Source organism: Arvicanthis niloticus, chromosome 7 (assembly GCF_011762505.2).
Source record: "Arvicanthis niloticus isolate mArvNil1 chromosome 7, mArvNil1.pat.X, whole genome shotgun sequence".
Taxonomy (NCBI): Eukaryota; Metazoa; Chordata; class Mammalia; order Rodentia; family Muridae; genus Arvicanthis; species Arvicanthis niloticus.
The window spans coordinates 26,619,985-26,637,459 of record NC_047664.1 but is presented as its reverse complement, the minus strand read 5'-3'; the positions used below and the strand labels follow the sequence as shown (position 1 = coordinate 26,637,459).

Sequence of the window (17,475 nt, the reverse complement as noted above, 5' to 3'; positions counted from 1 at the left end):
GAGTCTACTAAAAATAATATCGTTTTGTAAATGAGCATCCAACAATTAGAAAGAGAATTTTAAAAAATTGTTTTATTGCACTTAGGTTTAAACTTTTTATTGTTAGTTGATTTATTGTAGATGTGTATGTGAGTTTGCTGTAAGTGTTGGTGCCTGTGGAGTCCAGAATAAGGCATCAGATTGCCTAGAGCTAAAATTTCAGGTGGTATGAGTTTCCCAATTTTTGTACTGCAAATCATATCTATGTCCATAAGATCAGCAATTTCATTAAATTATGTAGTCATTGCTCTCTCTTCTATGCAAATTCTTAACACAATAGGTAAAATAAAATAAGTTTATTCTTCCATTTTTAAAAATGTAAATTTTAATCTCAAAAGTTATATAATAGTTTTCCTGAAAAAAGTTTATTCTAGATAGTACTGATTTCTGAAATCTTTGTATAAATATTATTTCAACATCTAGTAAGAAAAAAAGCAATCATTTTGGTTGCCAGATGAATATTAGAGGAAATATTTAGAGTACTCAGTTTAAAATTATCCTACTAAGTCAAGTTTACATAAATAATTCATATTATTTGTTTAGCTCAATGGGTAATAGACTATTTTTCTCATGTCTACAATAAAACAGAAGGTGAGAATATTATCATACAGAGTTATTCCTAATGTTGCAATAACTTCAAGTGTTAGCCTCTTAAACTATAAGATCATAGTTTAATATAATTTGACTTCTCTATGTAATGCTAGATAGCCACTCAGATTCTTTAATGTTCAATGTTGGCTAGCTGAGAAAGAAGTCAGATACATATATTTGAGAAAGCTACAGCTCTAGAGAGGCTAGCAAAGCCTTCAAAGTTTTTCAACATCATTTGACACACACTGTGACTCACAGAAACTTCCTCATTAGTACTGACTTCACCGACATCAACATCTTCTACCAGAAAATCTTCAGTACTCTAATTTCCAGAAACTTTTTTGTTTAATGCATTAACCTTTGTTAAATGCAGGAACAAAGAATTATAAGGTGGTAATGAATATATTGTAATACAGTGGTATTCCCAGTGGATCAGCAAAGACATAGACAAAACACAAGAAACAGGAAGTATGGGTACAACGAACAAGATAATTTGAAGGCATTCGATGGTGATCAGATATCACATGTGTCTAGGAGAGATGATGTTGAGACCAGATCAGGAGGGTCATCAGATGTTCAAGTTGTGTGTTCTTTCTAATGGCTTCATTAGATTCTTGCTTAAACTGAATATTGTAGACTTAAAGAGACAGACAGACACACAACAACAACAACAAAAATCAAAAGACCAATCAAGATTCCGAGGCATTGTCATTTCTCAATCAGAATTGTGTTTACTAGCTTGGCACGTAGGTTAGTTTCTGAAGTATGCTCTAACAAATTGCCACAGGCAGTGAGTCTTAAAAAACAGAATTTGTTCTCATATGTGTAGAGTGGAGTAGACGCCAATGTCCGTGTTGGCAGGATCAAATCTCTCTCACCACTGGAGAGGCTTTGGACTGTTTGACGGAAGTATCCCTTCATACATGGTTTATCAGGACCTTTACAAACATGGTTTACTAGAATTTTCTTTCTGTGTCTCCAAATTCCGTGGCTCAGTTTTAAAGACACAGTCACTGGGTTTGGCATAACCCCACTCTATTTTCTTTCCAGGTTTAAAACAGAAGTGAGTAACTTATTCTGAGCTATTCCCCTTCCATTTTGAAATGAATTATCAAGACATAAAACAATCTCATTGTAGAAAATGCTTTAAAATATTTAAAAACTATTCATAGCTTCCAATGACAAATGTTTAAACATAATCTACCAAATTCTACATGCTATGTATGTATATTTAATACTTATCAAGTCCATTATTTCACATGATACTTCATATTTAAAGAGTAAAGAATTTTCAAAAATTTCAGTTTCAACTTCTTCTACACTGATGCACTAAAAATCCATTTTAGGTTTCTTCTTGTTGCATAGATTGTTCAAAGAACTGCCAATCATGATGAAAACTAAAAGGCACTTAAATAAATTTAATTGTGTCACCAAAGTTATTTAGAGATATATTGTCCTGAAAATTTTTTTCATATGGGTGCACAAACTGCTCATATACTTCAGTTCTCCTCATTTAATTCTCAGAGCCTTTACATCCTCATTCTTTCTGGATTCTTTCTTACATTCTCTTCTTTTCTGCACTACAGTAGGGACATTATTGCTTATTGGTAGGAACAAAAAGTAAATACATATGAGGAACATTAGAAGTCATTGGGTTTTTCTCCAAAGAGTCTACTGTGTCTTTAGCCTCTCTGGCTTCACTTCAACTCAATAATAAATAAGATGGAGAGTCATCTGATTTTTAATTCACAGGTAAGTAGTTTGTAAGGATTACTTTTTTAATTCAGAAAAACATGTCTGTAGCTTAAGGAAGATTTCAGCCACAAATTTGCTGACTCAAATTGACTATGCACTTTACTCTGTGCTACCTGATTTTTAAACCTAAGTATCCTTATATTGAATTAAAATGTAAAAAAAGTTGCTTTGTTCCTTGTAAGATTATATATATATATATATATATATATATATATATATATATATATATATGTGTGTGTGTGTGTGTGTGTGTGTGTGTGTGTGTGTGTGTGTGTGTATACATATATTTTTTTTTCCTACAGTTAAGGAAACACTAGAAATGGCATCATAGTGACACTGTAGCTATTGAAGCCAGCATTCCTAGAATAAATAACAATAAATGTGTATGTTTGTGTGTGTATAAAGGATTCAAAGGAGAGGTAAATATAATTACATAGGTGTGTATGCCTTAGCTCTGGTAGATTCTTCATTCAAGCAAATTGTGAAGAAAACATGAGATGAATAAAACCTTTCAGCAAATTTCAATGATAGTTGGTTGGAGTCAGACCTGCTCCAAAGAGCTGAGGTACATATTTTACATTCCATCGCAGACCTGGCCTCCAGATTCTCCTAGCATCCCTCAGTTAAGGGGCATGGTTGGTATACCCCAACTTGTACCCTGTACTTTCAGTTCAGGAGCTGGGTGTCCTCAACTGTGGAGGTTCTTCGATATATAACCACAAAATTTTGGTTCCATTCTCTCTTCTCTCCCTCTCTCTTCATTCCCCCCACCTCTCTCCCTGTGTCTTCCTTCTCTCTCTGCTGTGCATATTGGCTCTTTCTTTCTCACTTCCCCTCTGTTTCTGTCTTTATGGCGATTCCTCCTGTGTGGTCGCTGAAGTCACCCAAGAGCTGCCCACAGTAAATCTGCCTTTTTACTTTAATTTGGCTCAAATAGGCTGATTTCATCAGCAGAAAAAACTTATCAATGGTAGTACTTCTTTGTTATGAAGGACACAGACAATTCAGTCATGTAAAACAAAAATAGTGCTTTTGGTTACCTTTGGAAGTATTTGCTGAAAAAACTACTTGGTGCTTGAGTGAAAATAACCCAGAAATATTAAAAAGCTTTGAGGAGAAGAACTGCATCAAAATTGTTTATGATTTGTGGTTATGAAATCATGACAGATTAAGATGGGTGTCAGTTTATAAGTAGTTGATGTATTTCTTAATAAAAAATGTTCTCAAAAGGCTATTCAAAAGTAGATGACAATTTTGTACCAATTTGAATGAAGAATCTTAACAAATATTGAAGCCATAATTTGTTATAATTTAGTTTCTCACAGTTATAACTTTTATTCTGAAACATCCTTTGTATGAAACTATTTTAAATTACTTAGGTTAAATTTTATAAAATCATAACTCGTTTCCAGTTATTACTTTGAAGTTGAATTATATTACATAATTAACATAACATTACAAGTGTCATAACAGGTTTAGGAATAAATATAGCTGACATTTAATGTGTGGCCAGCTCTATTGCTAAAAAAATATGTGGAGAATTTACAAGATGTTTTGTACGTCGATTACTTGCTAGGTATTAGTACAACTTCCAGAAGAGGTAAATATTGTAAATCTTGATAATTTGATCCAACATAAAATATTAATATTATTCCTTACAATATATCAGTAAAACTACCTGACACATTATTTTTGCGAATAATACAGCAGAAGAAAGCATAACTCGGGAAAATTTGATAGCAAGAGAGCCCAATTAACTGTTGTTTTGGATTTTCTCCTTGTTCTTATTTATAAAATACACTATTATTAGTCTATTTTCATTTGGGGAAAATATCTACTGAGCTATCTGATGCCTGATTTCTCTATACAGTATTTCCACAGCAAGGTCCTCAGTGAATAAAGAATGATATATTTTTTTAATTTTCCTGGTCCAATAATTCAGATGGGAAAAACAGATACTAAGGCATATTTCAAAACAAACATACCAACAAAACTACCTTGCTTCTAAGCATGGCTCCACATGATTTTATGTTCAATGTTTAGAACTCCCATTACCACAGAAGCCACACATACATGAATAGCTGAGAAGCACCTAAAGAAATGTTCAACATCCTTAGTCATCAGGGAAATGCAAATCAAACCAACCCTGAGATTCCATCTCACACCAGTCATAATGGCTAAGATCAAAACTCAGGTAATAGTAGATGCTGGCAAGGATGTGGAGAAAGAGGAACATTCTTCTATTGGTGGAGGGATTGTAAGCTGGTACAACCACTCTGAAAATCAGTTTGGTGGTTTATCAGAAAATAGGACATAGCATTACCTGAGGACCCAGCTATACCACTCCTGGGCATATACCCAGAATATGTTCCAACATATAACAAGAACATATGCTCCACTATGTTCATAGCAGCCTTATTTATAATAGCCAGAAGCTGGAAAGAACCCAGATATCCTTCAACAGAGGAATGGATACAAAATTGTGGTACATTTACACAATGAAGTACTACTCAGCTATTAAAAATAATGAATTTGAGAAATTCTTAGGTAAATGGATGGAACTAGAAAATATCATTCTGAGTGAGGTCACCCAATCACAAAAGAACACACATGATATTCACTCACTGATAACTGGATATTAGCCCAAAAGCTTGAAATAGCCAAGATTCAACTCACAGACCACATGAAGCTCATGAAGAAGGAAGACCAAGTGTGGGTGCTTCGGTCCTTCTTAGAACAAGTAACAAAATACTCAAGGGAGCAAATATGGAGACAAAGTGTGGAACAGAAACTTAAGGAGATCATTCCACCTGGGTATCCATTCCATGTGCAGACACCAAAGGTAGACACTGATGTGGATGTCAGGAAATGTGGGGAAAAGCTGAAGGCCCGGGTGCCAGCTCTAGTTCTCTGTTGCCTTGTGGACTCGCAAGTCTGTCACAGCTCAGAGTGGTAGGAGTGCTTGGGATATTGACTGAATTTGTTCTGTGTGACAGGCCACAGGGGCTCTCCTGAGCAGGAAGTGAACTCAGCCTGATTTTGCAGGCAGTGCAGGGCTCTCAGGTGGACCCAGAGGTCTGTGTCTCCATTCTGAGCACCCAGATGCCAAGGGGGAGGGGGGAAAGCAGAACAGAGACAAGGAATGAGGAGCAGGCCTGCTAGTTGAGAGAGATGATGGGGGGTGGGGGGAGATACTGTCTGCCCTGCAGGAATTGCTCACTTGTTCTACTCACTTGGCTTGAATGGCACCTCCTGTGGCTGTAATGCAGAGAAGTCCTCCACAATGGCAGCACCCTGGCAGGCCCCAATGACAAGAGAAAGTTCAGGGTTCCATAAGCTTTAGTGACATGGCAGATGGTAGTTGAATCTGGATGTGCACTCCCCACTTAAGCCAGGGTGGGCCTGACTTAAATAGGGAGGGAGAAGGAAGGAGGGTCTGAGAAAAGGAATAAGTAATTGTCTTTGCCCTCCAACCTTTAGGTAACTCATTAATATGGAAATCTCTTCAGGCTGAAGCCTATAGTCATACCCCCTACCTATGCTCTTTGGGAGGGGCTGGTAGGAGTGTTGCTCTGACTGAATGGTGCAGGTTAATGAAGATCCAGGCCACCTGTTAGGAGCCTGGATTCTGGGTGTGTGGGCTGAATAGATGCCCATCCCTTGTAAGGTCTATGGGCTAATTCCAGCCAGTGCTTCTACCAAAAGCCAAGATCCCTTTCACTGCCCTACAAGGAAGGGCATGCTGACAGGACCATGATATAGCTGTCTCCTTAGAGGTCTGCCAGAGTCTGACATATTCAGAGGCAGATGCTCACAGCTAACCATTGAACTGATCAAGAGGTTCCCAATGGAGGAGTTAGAAAGAAGACTGAAGGAGCTGAAAGGGTTTGTGGCCCCATGAGGAGATCAACAATACAAACCAACCAGAGCTCCCAGAATCTAAACCACCAACCTGGGAGCACATAGGGAGGCACCCATGACTCCAGCTGTACATGAAGAGGAGGATGGCCTTGTTGGGCATAGGTGGGAGAGGAGATCCTTGGTCCCATGAAGGCTGGACGCCAAGTGTAGGGGAATTTGAGGGTGGGAGGTGGGAATGAGGGTTAGGTGAGGGCACATCCTCATAGAAGCAGAAGGAGGGGGTTAGGATGGTGGTTCCTGAGCAGGGGCGGGGATGGGGTAAGGGGATAACATCTGAAATATAAATAAAATATCCAATAAAAAAAGCCTAACATTCCAAGCCACCTGTGAAAATGAGACCAGGGCTGGAGCACAGCAGTTAAGATCACTTGCTACTGTTGCAGAAAAGGAAGTGTTTACTTTCAGCATGCATATGGTGGCCCACCACTTCCGGCAACTCCAGTTTTAAAGAATACATTTCACACTCTAGCCTCTATGGATACTACCTGCTCTTGGTGCATATATAAATGCAGTCAATCATACACACAGTATTTTTAATAAATAATAAGTACAAAAAACAATAATATATATGTAATCATGCAAAATTTTCATCATTGAATGTTTTCCTTTGCTTCAGCATCATGGTATGGATGCCTTACAGAGTACTCACGATGTATATGCCCCTGTTACTGAGTCCTGGTTTTCTATTGACATAGTATGTTGTGTAATAACTCCAATGTATCAGCATGAGGATTCTTCTTTGATGCCTTTTTGGTCCAACAACAGATTTTATATTATTTACTTTCTAAATTACAAAGGCATTAATTCTTTAATATTCTTTAAAAATTTCCATATTTCTGTATCATTTATAGATCATATAAATTACAAAAAAAGTTGTAAACCACAGTTCAATTTAGTATGTTTGTAACTTTAATCCTGTCTATGCATAATATCCTTGAGTATTTTTACAACTTCTCATTGGTGATAGTCTTGTGTAGGATATTTCCCTGGGAGCCTACACTACCTCCACTTTCTAATCTGTTTCAATTTTCCATTCCTGTCTGTTACCTTTTCTTGGCCAGCCATGGAAATTCATAAACATCAGTGTGGGCTCATTTGTATTCCTGTTTCCAAACATGAAATAAAGTCATCCATAAGTTAATTTTATGAGCAATTAAGTTCTTCCAAGTCAATACCTTCTAAATTGATTTCTCTTTTACAATCAAGACACAGTTTATATTCTTTTTATGTCATTAGGCACAGACATCAAATCTTTTGCAGTACTCTTTTTTAGTTTCAACTTTTTTCTAAATATTTACTCTATCTGATGAAATTCTGTCTGTCCTGCAGGATAAAGTTGCCATGGCTGTTGAATAAAACCAGGCTGATATGGGACTAAAACAAAATTAGATGGGCTTTGGATCCATTTGTTGAGGAAAAAAGGAAATCCTCTGTCAACATAGTGTCTTGGAAGCATTTTGCAAAGCTGAGAAGTAACAAACAAAATACATGAGAAAGAGAAACATGTGGAGACATATCAGCAAGTGTCACTATGGACAGCATTAGAGCCTGAGAGATTGTAAAATCCATAGCCATGTGTGTCCTTCCCAGCCTTGAGGCTTTCTAAGAGAATTTAGAAGAAGAGACTGCATGCTGAGCCTGCTTTGCAACATAATGCAGCTGAAACAAAGGGTGGGGATTGGTAGGCTTCTGTATAAGGCAGTGCTGAATATTAAACTTTGAGCCTTGATCAGAATCTTGCCTTGGCTTCATGCTTCTTCTGCACCCTGTCTTTTTTTTTTTTTTTTTTTACATTTCCAGCCTCTCTTTCAGGTAAACCAAGTTCATCCCTGGCTGTTGGACATCTACAGCTATGGAATGAGAGTGTGGGGCTATGAGACTCACATACTCTTGGTGATTCATTTTCCAATATTGTTACTATAACAAAATACCTTTCATTAGGGGGGTTCAAAATAAGTGAAATGTATTACTCTCAGTTCTGAAAGCTATAAAGACCAGAAACTATGATGTTTGATGCATCTGCAGTTCTCATGGATGAAATTGGCAGGTTTCTTTTGTGCTTAAAAGGCAGAATTACAAAAGAGCAATCATTTGCTTTAGGCAGTTTCTAAAGTAATTAATAACATCCATAAGGACTCACTCAGTCTCACAGCCTAATGCAACTGAAAAGCTCCATGCCTAAATGCTAAGGAGAATGCTGTGATGCTTCCATTTTAGATTACTTAAACAAAGAAAAGCATATCCTGTTTTTGTCATACACTTTCTTACTTAAGGCAAAGTCCAAGGCCCATACTGTACAGAGGTGCTGTCCATCCAACGTCAAAGGCCCCAGACATTTATAGTTAATGAATATTAGAAAGTTGTGGGTATAAAAAAAGGCCATAGTATTAGCACAGATTTTTCATGTTCATTTGGAAAATTAGTGATTCTGAAAGATGTAAAGTATCACATTTAAAGTTTAATGTTATTTCCATGAAGAAATTATACTACTTGGAATATCTTGTGTTGAACTCAAATTACTTTTACTTGTGACTCTTCTATTGTAAATATACACATGAGAGAAAACAAGGTTGAATTACAGTTCAGCACCATGTATTTGTTAGAAAAAGGGCTCTTTCTATCCAGTAGGATGTTAAAGAACAGTCACAGTCCACCACAAGATTTCAGTATTTGCACATTATTATAGCTGCCCCCACCCCACGTTCCCAGGAACACAACTTTATCAGTGCATCTAGACTCACATGCTCTGCATCTAGTTATCAGGAGGTTGTGTAGTAGTTTCAGGATAAGGCATGAATAAAATTCAGAAACTTACCCAGAGAGAAGCTATTCCATTTCAACAGAAGCAGTTCAGGATATTCTATTACAGTCTCAGCAGGAACACTTGCATATACTCTTCTCTGACCAAATTTACTGTATGTAATTTTCAATGTACTATTTGGAGCTTTATATTACTACTCTTACCTTATATTTTCAAAGTGTACATTTGCATTTTAATACTTTTTTACAGTTCCAAGGCAGGGGGAGAGAAAGATTCTTTAAAAGCATAAAAGCATAGAAAAGGACTACCCAGAAATCCAACTCCATTTGTTCATTTATTTTGATTTCAAACAATCATGATACTAAATGTTTTTAAGATGTACCATTGAATCAAAAAGTTTCAGTCAACTTCTTAAGAAAATTGGGAACTCTGGGGGTGGGGGTGGGGGTCTGGTCTGGTTGGTTGATATTGTGGTTCTTTTTATGGGGTTGCAAATCCCTTCAGCTTCTTCAGTTTTTCTCTAATTCCTAAATTGGGGACCCTGTGCTCAGTCCAACGGTTGGTTGTGAGCATCTGTCTCTGTATTTGTCAGGCTGTGGCAGAGCCTCTCAGGAGACAACTATATAAGGCTCCTATTGGCAAGCACTTCTTTGGCATCTGCAATAGTTTCTGTGTTTGGTGACTGTATATGGGATGAATCTTCAGGTGTGGCCATCTCTGGAAGGCCTTTGCTTCAGTCTCTGCTCCACACTTTGATTCTGTATTTCCTCTTCTGAGCATTTTGTTAACTCTTCTAAGAAAGACTGAAGCATCTACACTTTGGTCTTCCTTCTTGTTGAGCTTCATATGGTCTGTGAATTATATCTTTAGTATTCGTAGATTTGGGGCTAATATCCACTTATCAGTGAATGCATACCATATGTGTTCTTTTGTGGTTGTGCATACCTCACTCAGGATGATATTTTCTAGTTCCATTCATTTGCCTAAGAATGTCATGAAGTCATTGTTTTTAATAGCTGAGTAGTACTTTATTGTGTAAATGTACCACATTTTCTGCTGTATATGTATCAGAGAATGGCCTTATTGGGCATCAGTGGGAGGATAGGCCCTTGGTCCTATGAAGGCTCAAAGCCCCAGTATGGGGGAATGTCAGGGTGTGGAGGCTGGAGTGGGTGTGTGTGGGAGGAGCACTCTCATAGAAGCAGGGCGAGGAGAGATGGCATAGGGGGTTTCTGCAGGGGTAGCCATTAAGTTCAATAAAAAAGAATAAGAAGAAGAAAAAGAAGAAGAAGGAGAAGGAGAAGGAGAAGGAGAAGGAGAAGGAGAAGGAGAAGGAGAAGGAGAAGGAGAAGGAGAAGGAGAAGGAGAAGGAGAGGAGGAGGAGGAGGAGGAGGAGGAGGTAGAACTAAATTGCCTATGCTTCCAACTTGAAAAGAAAAAAAAAAAGAAAGAAAAGAAAATTGGTACCTCTTTTGTTCTATTAGATTGCCTTGTCCAGCCTCAATATGAGAGCTTTTGACTTGTTTAATTGCAGCTTGTTTTGTCGTGTTTGGTTATTGTCTCTTGGAGGCCTGGTCCTTTCTGAAGAGAAACAGAAGAGGAATGGATCTTGAGGAGAAGGGAGTTTGGGAAGCTGGGGGAGTGGAGGAAGGGAATCTGTGATCTAGATGTATTGTTTGAAAAAAGACTCTCTGCTCTTTGTATACTCTGTGTCCCCATCTTTTAAAGTTTATGGATAATTTATTAAAATATAAGTCAGTTATTTAAAACGTGATATAACATTCTTATAGATATGTTTTTATTTCTTCTCTCCCCTTTGTCCTACCCACAATTTCTTCTCCATTTTTCTTCATAAAAGTTCACTTCTCCCATAAATATCATTTGTTCATATCATAACAAGTTACAATAAGACTAGCCGCATAGCCTCATATCAAGCCTGGAAGAGGTAATCCTGTAGGAAGAAAAATTTTCTATCAATGGGCAAAAGAGTAAGAGACAGGGTCTTCACCCATTGTTAAGAATACCACAAGAACACCAACCTACACAAAATAGTGTATATGCATAGGCCCTACCTCAGATACATACAGGAACAGTGATTGCCACTTCAGTCTCTGTAAGCCCCTATGATCTTTGCTTAGTTGATTCTGTGGGACATAGTCTTATATTTTAAATTAAATAAAATAGAAAAGAAATACACACAGGACTCTAATTCATGCAGTTAAAATGAACCTTTATCAAATTCAATAAGTAATATTACTTCAAATTCTACAATGTGAATATTTATACCCATTCTATTGTTTTACTTCTTCAGTACACATTAAATTATTTCTCCTTAAGCAGTAAGACAGCTATGAGCATAATATCCTTCAAAGTTTTAGCAGAAGTGATTATACTGTATTTCTTAATAGAAATAAAGGTGAGGTTACTAAAGAACTAGACAGTGAATTGGTCAAAGGCTAAAGAACCTGCATATTATAACTTTCCAAGTAGAGTGGATAAATAAGGATATTGTGGAAGCATGGGTGTAGTGTGAAACACTTGTTACTGCAATTTAAGCTTCCTTCTGTATTGTCTTTTAATTTTTGTCCCTGAAAAGCATTATGTGACAGAGTATAATGAAATACGTAGTATATACCTAACGTGTATATTATTTAGCTCCTGTTTTCTACACATCTATCCCAGATAACAACTTCAAACTTGGTTCAAAATTTTACCAAGCTCTACCTCTGTAGCCAGTAAAAATTGGCAATGTGTTATCCAGTTTTAAACAAAAAGCATTAGGATTCCCAAATTCTTAAGGATATTGTTAATATTTAGTAATGATGATACACATGTGCTGAGATTTTGTTTCCTTGAATTATTTTTTAAACTGCCCATTTATCATCAAGCAATTTATGCTGAAATAAAAGAGAAGGAGCTGTGGTTCGTGGTATATGACTGACACCTCAGTTTGAATTGCTGCAACTGAGATTTTCCTTCTGACCTTAATACAATCAGTTCCTACACTAGCCACATGTGAAAATGGAGAATGTGGTTTAAGGAATGGAAGAAGTGAATACCTGGAAAAAGAACAGAAGACCATACAGTGTATCACAGAAAGTAAAGGCTATAAGGACATAAGAGGACAATCATACAATCTTCTGAAAAGCTGACACTTGGGAAAAATTCAGCACTATCATTTTATCATTTTATCATTTTAGAAATTAAACATCTATGATTTAACAATTTTAATGTTTCTTGCAGAACATTCACACCTGGTCATTCATACAAACCTTTCTTTTGTATTTTCTGACTTATTCTTCTAGTTGATTCTGATTTATTCTTCTAATTATGTATTAGAAAAATTAAAGTGTGGTGATGCAAACCGCTCCAAAGAAAAATGTCTATGAATATAAAGTGAAATGTGAGCTTATGAAATGTATTAAGTAATAAAATTGGATAACACTATTAAGTCACATATCACTACATTTGGGGTTTGCTGACACAGTAGTAAAGCATGCTGTGCATTATGATAAAATTAATTTTTGCAATATATGCTCATGGAGAAAAAAAAAGAAAATCTTTATTGGGAAACTAGAAACCATTAAAGATTAAACTGAATGGACTTTGTTAAGCAGAATAAATATCAAAGACCAATGTATGGGGCAGGTTGTCAGACAAAAGTCTTCCCATTTGATCACGGAATTCAAAATTTCAGAACAGAATAAAAACTATGGTTGTTCTAGTCAAGTATTTTGGTGAATCAGTCAACAGAAGAAGTAAAAACAGCATTAATGCATAAATGCATAAATGCATGAGTAGTTATGCTTGTGTGAGCACTCACTGTTCCATCAGTTGTAGCTCTAGTGTTCTTATGTCTCTATGTCATTATCACAAAATTATACAAAAGAGGTCATTGAAGACACAATATAAAGTGAGAAAATGAATTCTGAGAACATAGTGAATTAAATTCATTTACTGTCACTCTATGATCTGGTACAGCTGGACTTCCACCAATGAAAACCAGAAGCTGCTCATTCTGGAAGTTTCTCTCATGAAGTCAGTTGGAAAACGTATCCACATGTAGCAACACACAACAGTCCCCATTGCCAGCTAAGAGATGTTCTAGTAGTTTGCACAAGGATTCCTATTTCAGATTAGTGCTTTTCACACCACATTATCTTCTTTTTCATAGTCTTGGATTGGCCTTTAGCTACAGTCTAGCCAGACTGGACTGAAACTCCAGTGAGCCTTGGGGATCATCTTTTCTCCATCAGCCTAGTATTTGGATTATAATCCCACTACATCTCTTATATTTTCAACAAGAGTAGAGAATTGACCTCAGTTTTACATGATTAAGAATCAAGCAGTTTACTGCCTGAGCTTCCACTCTAGGATGGAAAATATAATTTTAATATAAGAAAAGCTTTTGAAATTCTACATTTGATCAATCATTTATATGTGTTTATGATTTTCATCTAAGATTCTTAAATAATGATTTAAATGTGTTCACTGTGCATTTTAGGTGGGAATTTTCACCTGTTCAGACACTTTAGCTGCTTCCTCCTTTAGATTTTCTTAGTTCCCTCCTGTTTAAAGTAATTATTGATCAATAGAGTTTCAATATGGCTGCTTAATCATGTATTTTTATATTGTCTTCCTGTTGTTTTATACATTCCTTTGGTGTCTTATTTGTGTTTTGTCAGTTGTATATTCATTAACTGATGATCTCTCTCTCTCTCTCTCTCTCTCTCTCTCTCTCTCTCTCTCTCTCTCTGTGTGTGTGTGTGTGTGTGTGTGTGTGTGTGTGTGTGTGTGAAAGAGAAAGGGAGAGATGATTGAATGTATTCTGTGATTTTTAAAACCCACTGTTTCTATCTTCACAAGAAATTGTGTGATCTGATAATATCAACTTTGTAGATGAGAACTATACAATGGTGATTCATTGTCCTCACATATCATAAGCTACAGCACCAATTACAACTATTTATACTGTGTATTGAATTAATTGTACTTGTATTTACTATTAAGGTTTTGAATTTTAACTTTATGCTGTCATTAAATTCAATTGACCAACACCATTACAGTAATGCACTTTTTAAAATATTTCCTACATAATTACTCTTTCAATAAATCCTGTCCAGGCTTGTGCTTTGGTGTCACTGTTCAGCGCAATTTCATCTCCACTTGAAACTTTCCCTTTGTGATTCCTGTATGGAAGAATATGAAGGCAATACATTCCCTTCCCTTTTATTTGTCTGAAAAAATATCTTGCTTTCAGTATTGAAGGACAAATATATTTATTCTATTCTAGAAGAAGTTTTTTATTAATTTCCTCAGCATTGTGAAATATTGATCCATGGTTTTTACTTTCCTGTACTGTATTAAGTTAACATGACATTTTCATGCATAGATGCCATTAGACTTTATTCTGTCTCGTGAACATCTTCTTATGCTTTCATGGCACTTATCACTTATCCTCTTAGCTCCTAATGTCCTATTTAGATTTTTACTCATTTCCTTTTTGCCTCAACATTTCTAAGGAGAACTCCACTTCATCATCTTCTGGCAGTTTATTTGTAGGAAATACATTGTGTTCTTGTGATGCTTCTAAAGTTTTCTTTTTCTCTGAATTTTAAAATTGAATTACAGCATTTACATGTAAATGATTCCAGATTTTGAGGATCATTTTACCTTCCTACCCAGGTAGCCCATTTCTCTCCTAGATTAAGATATATTTAGATATTTTGTACCCTTGCATTTTTTTTCTTTTCAAATTTTCATGTGTGTGAATATGTATGTTTATACATAGTTTGCATATATATGGCAAAGAGTGTGTGTGTATATGTAAATCATCAGTTAATTTCAGGAATCATCCTTTATTAATATGCATCCTTGTATTCAATTGAATTCCAATCTCACCAATGTGGCAGTTCTTCCAGAACAGCTAGCACTAGGAATAACCTATCTCTATTTTCTGCAGCCTAGATTATAGGTATAACACCATGGCAACTTAGTCTTTGCATGGCTATCCAGGGATTTGAAATCCTGCCATCATGATCATAGGTTTGTGTGTCTGAAGCACTTTAACCACTAAGCCATCTCTTTACCCCCAGTTTTAAAATAACCCTTCCACTTATTTATTCCTCTATATTCCTTATGATTATGAGACTCACACAGAATGTGCATTGATCTACCTGGTGTGCTCTATAAATCCCATACATATTCTTCATATATCTTAATTTTTTACTTTCTTTCTTTCTTAAGCAGCAGATGATTTTTGAATGCCCGTCTTTGGGTCACAAGTACATTCTTCTGCATGACCTACTCCACCACTGAACATTAGTTCTCTACTCTCCAAACACACACACACACACACACACACACACACACACACATAAACATATATAGACACATGTGCATATATGCTCATACACACATACACATAGGCATGCACAGACATACATATATACACTTACAAAGTAACACCAACACATGTAAACAAACACACATATAATCATGCACATAATAAAAGTACAAGAACAAAAAAATACACATAACACACACCCAAGTACAAACAAACACATTCTCAAGGACACACATACATAAACACATATATGGACATATACACACATTCACAAGCACACATATACACAAATTCATGAACATACATATATAAGTACATATCCACATACCCAAACATTCCCACATATGCATACACCAATACATATTCTCTTTAATAAAAGCCCCCCTGACTCCTTTTGCTTTAATTATTTTCCTATCCTCATTGTCTCTGGGTTCAAGGAGTTGTGTAGGTGTTGTCTTTAGGAGCAAATTGTTATTGTCAGTTTGTGGAGAACAACCAATAAATAGCCTTGGGAAAATAGCCTTGGTTGTTTGGGGAATTCATTGAAGTCCCTTTAAATAAACATTTTCTTAGATGTAACCCACTCCTGGCAGTGGAAGCTGTATTTGGTAACAAGAGATATCCAGTTGGGACTCTTTCTTCCCCATTATTTGGTCATTTCATTTAGATCTACACACAAACACACACACACACACACACACACACACACACACACACACACGGGGAGGGAGGGAGAGAGAGAGAGAGAGAGAGAGAGAGAGAGAGAGAGAGAGAGACTTTTATACTATTGGGTAGTGACCCCTCAAATGACCCACTGTCTCCCCATATTCCTTTACATAGCCCTGCTTTCCTCCCCCCATCTTGTCCTTTCATCAATTCATTGCTGCAGAGATCCATCACTTCTTAATATTCACTTACTCTGTGAGTTTATGGATTTTAGCTTGTTTACTAAAGACTTAACAGCTATTATCCACATATAAGTTACTACTTTTTTTTTCTAGCTGTAATTATTCTCTTGAAATTTTCATCATAATACTTTTTCTTTATTTTCATCTATTGAAAATACATTCTTTTGTCATTCAGTATATGCTGATTATATTTTCCTTATTCTCTACTCTTTTCAGTTCCTCCCCATTTCCAATTCCCTCTGGATCTACTCCATTTCTGTCTTTTATTAGAAAAAAATAATAACTGGCTCTAAGACATAAAAGTAAACATGATAAAATAAAATATAACAAAATGAAGCAAAAGCCATCACATCAAAGTTGAACAAGGCAACCCAACAGAAGATAAAGAGCCCTAAGAATAGGGACAAGAATCAGAGACCCACTACTCCTATCAGCATTGTAGATGTGGCTGCCGTGTCACATGTTTGTCATTGAATGGCAGAGAAGACAGCGACTATGTCTAAGCCCAGTGTTTTGACCTATTAACACTCACTAAAAATGGTCAGCTGAGACCACAACCAGTATGAGGTTAGGGACACAGAGAGAGAGGTAGCCCGAGATATCACCAGTTGTGTGCCAGGCAGGCATGGGTGGGATCCAAGAATTGGGAGAAATCCAGAGACCAACTAAAAGAACCTGCCCGAGACCATGAGCCCCAAGCAGGAGTAAGCCTGAGACAGACAATCCTTGCAAGATGATTGCAATGACCATTTAAGGAGTAAGCATAAGATGACCACCAGACTAATGCCATGGGGCCCACACAGAGAGCTAACATGAGATGACTGCCCATCTAATCCCATGCAGGCCTGGGGAAGACCATGAAAGAAACGACCCCTTCCTAGTGCCACAATGCACTAGAGGGGCATAGCATTTTAGAAATCACTCTTTAGATGACTTCAGACACTCAAAGACCCAGTTACCGCTAAGAGGAACAGTAAGTTGTGGAGAAATGGAAGAGAAAAAGAAAAGAAAGGACGTAGGCACAATGAAGGGAAGCAAAACTGGAAACTTGAGGGTAGTGAGAAACAGCTTGACGTGAGTAGCCACTTATGCCATCTTAGACCATATTGGAGTCCTGGTCTTTGCTGCCAACAGGGGACATATCTGGCTCTGTG

At 36.7% G+C, this 17,475-nt stretch overlaps 1 non-coding gene across 1 annotated transcript; it reads left to right on the top strand.

The window, feature by feature from the left end:
• The first annotated feature begins 16,741 nt into the window (after window positions 1-16,741).
• Window positions 16,742-16,872, top strand: LOC117713228 (small nucleolar RNA SNORA17). Its single transcript, XR_004607403.1, has one exon. It is a non-coding gene; the product is annotated as a small nucleolar RNA SNORA17 (small nucleolar RNA).
• Window positions 16,873-17,475: the final 603 nt, after the last annotated feature.